General features: G+C 59.8%; 2 long non-coding RNA genes across 2 annotated transcripts; both read left to right on the top strand.

Annotated features, from left to right (window-relative positions):
* The first annotated feature begins 6 nt into the window (after window positions 1–6).
* On the top strand, window positions 7–1,618 carry LOC130587552 (uncharacterized). Its single transcript, XR_008966806.1, has 3 exons — window positions 7–883; window positions 1,215–1,245; window positions 1,558–1,618. It is a non-coding gene; the product is annotated as an uncharacterized LOC130587552 (long non-coding RNA).
* Window positions 1,619–1,621: 3 nt separating this feature from the next.
* LOC130587551 (uncharacterized) lies at window positions 1,622–2,645 on the top strand. Its single transcript, XR_008966805.1, has 3 exons — window positions 1,622–1,661; window positions 1,954–2,189; window positions 2,346–2,645. It is a non-coding gene; the product is annotated as an uncharacterized LOC130587551 (long non-coding RNA).
* Window positions 2,646–2,780: the final 135 nt, after the last annotated feature.

The following is a 2,780-nucleotide window of genomic DNA, read 5'->3' on the forward strand; positions in this document are numbered from 1 at the left end:
GGGGCGATGGAGGAGGAGGAGGTCGCGGTGGCCGTCGCGTCCCATCGGTGGGGTTGGAGAACGTCCTGGGAGCGCCCGTGGGTTTTCTGGAGGTGGTTTGGGGTCCATCTGCAGTTTCTGGGCCCGTCTGGGGGTCCATCAACAATTCCAGGAGCCATCTTGGTGTCCATCAACAATTCCAGGAGCCATCTTGGTGTCCATCAGCAATTCCAGGAGCCATCTTGGTGTCCATCAACAATTCCAGGAACCATCTTGGTGTCCATCATCAATTCCAGGAGCCATCTTGGTGTCCATCTTCTCCTGATCCTCCTGGGTCCATCCTGGTGTCCATCAACAATTCCAGGAGCCATCTTGGTGTCCATCTTCTCCTGATCCTTCTGGGTCCATCAACAATTCCAGGAGCCATCTCTGTGTCCATCAACAAGTCCAGGGGCCATCTTGGTATCCATCATCTGCAGCTTCAGGACCTATCTTGGTGTCCATCATCAATTCCATGGCCCATCTTGGTGTCCATCTTCTCCTGATCCTTCTGGGTCCATCCTGGTGTCCATCATCGTCTCCTGCTTCTCCTGAGCCCATCTTGGTGTCCGCCATCCCTCCTGGGCCTACCTTGAGGTTCAACATCTCCTGGGCCCACCTTGGTGTCCATCATCTCTTCTTGACCCTACTGGACCCACCTTGGTGACCCCAGATCTCCACCAGGTCCCACCTCGGCATCCCCAGTGTCCACCAGGACTCACTTTGGTGTCCACCAGGTCCCGCTTTGATGCTCCCAAATCTCCACCTGGACTCACCATGGGACCTCCAATCTCCACCAGGCGCCACCTTGGTGCCCACCCAGGCTCTTCCAGGCCCCACCTTGGTGGCCCCCAATCTCCACCAGGTCCTGCCCAACCCAGCTGGACACCATCACCTGCCCCAGGTGCCACCTTGGTGACCCCAAATCTCCTCCAGGTCCCACCTTGGTGTCCTCAACCTTCTCCAGGTCCCACCTTGGTGACCCCAAATCTCCTCCAGGTCCCACCTCGGCATCCCCAGTGTCCACCAGGACCCATCTTGGTGCCCTCAGTTTCCTCCAGGTCCACCAGGTCCCACTTTGGTGCTCCCAAATCTCCACCTGGACCCACCATGGGACCTCCAATCTCCACCAGGCCCCACCTTGGTGCCCCCCAACCTCCATCAGGTCCCACCCTGGTGTCCCCCATCTCCTCCAGGTCCCACCTTGGTGCCCTCAGTTTCCTCCAGGTCTACCAGGACCCACCTTGGTGCCCCCCAATCTCCACCATGTCCCACTTTGGTGTCCTCAACCTTCTCCAGGTGCCATCTTGGTGGCCCCCAAATCTCCTCCAGATCCCACCTTGGGAATCCAAATCTCCTCCAGGTCCCACCTTGGTTCTCCCAGTCTCCTCCAGGACCCACCTTGGTGCCCCCAAATCTCCTCCTGGACCCACAATGGTGCCCCCAGGTCTTCCAGGTCCCACCTTGGTGCCCCCCCAATCTTCTCCAGGTCCCACCTTGGTGGCCCCAGATCTCCAGGTCCCATCTTGGTGCCCTCAGGTCCACCAAGAGCCACCTTGGTGCCCCCAAATCTCCTCCAGGACCCAACTTGGTGCCCCCAAATCTCCACTTGGACCCTCCTTGGTGTCCCCAGCCTCCTCCAGGTGCCATCTTGGTGGTCCCCATCTCTTCCAGGTCCCACCTTGGTGGCCCCCAACTCCAGCAGGTCCCACCTTGGTGTACTCAGTCTCCACCTGGACCCACCCTGGTGCCCCCCAACCTTCTTCAGGTCCCACTTTGGTGGCCCCCATCTCCTCCAGATCCTCCAGGACCCACCTTGGTGCCCACCCAGGCTCTTCCAGGCCCCATCTTGGTGCCCTCCAATCTTCCCCAGGTCTCACCTTGGTGCCCCCAACTCCACCTGGACCCATCTTGGTGTCCCCAAATCTCCTCCAGGTGCCATCTTGGTGGCCCCAAACCTTCTCCAGATCCTCCAGCTCCCACCTTGGTGCCCTCAGTTTCCTCCAGGTCCATCAAGAGCCACCTTGGTGTCCCCAAATCTTCTCCAGGTTCCATCTTGGTGCCCCCAGCTCCACCAGGACCCATCTTGGTGGCCCCCATCTCCACCATGTCTCACTTTGGTGTCCTCAACCTTCTCCAGGTCCCATCTTGGTGGCCCCCATCTCTTCCAGGTCCCACCTTGGTGCCCCCCCAATCTTCTCCAGGTCCCACCTTGGTTCTCCCAGTCTCCTCCAAGACCCATCTTGGTGCCCTCAGGTCCACCAAGAACCACCTTGGTGCCCCCAACCTCCTCCAGGACCCACCTTGGGACCCCAAATGTCCTCCAGGTTCCACCTTGGTGGCCCCCATCTCCTGCAGATCTTCCAGGACCCATCTTGGTGCCCTCAGGTCCACCAAGAGCCTCACTGGTGTCCCCAAATTTCCACCTGGACCCACCTGAGCACCCACCGCCTCCTTCAGGTCCTCCAGGACCCACCTTGGTGTACCCCAACCTCCTCCAGATCCCACCTTGGTGGCCCCAACCTCCTCCAGATCCTTCAGGACCAATCTTGGTGCCCTCAGGTCCACCAAGAACCACCTTGGTGCCCCCAAATCTCCTCCAGGTGCCACCTTGGTGGCTCCAACCTCTACCAGGTCCCATCTTGGTGGCCCCGATCTCCTCCAGATCCCACCTTGGTGCCCCCAGATCTCCTCCAGGTCCCCCCAAATCTCCACCTGGACCCATCTTGGTGCCCCCAACCTCCTCCAGATCCCATCTTGGT

This window comes from Malurus melanocephalus, unplaced genomic scaffold, assembly GCF_030028575.1.
Source record: "Malurus melanocephalus ecotype Western Australia unplaced genomic scaffold, MMel_1.1 scaffold_2076, whole genome shotgun sequence".
Lineage (NCBI taxonomy): Eukaryota > Metazoa > Chordata > Aves > Passeriformes > Maluridae > Malurus > Malurus melanocephalus.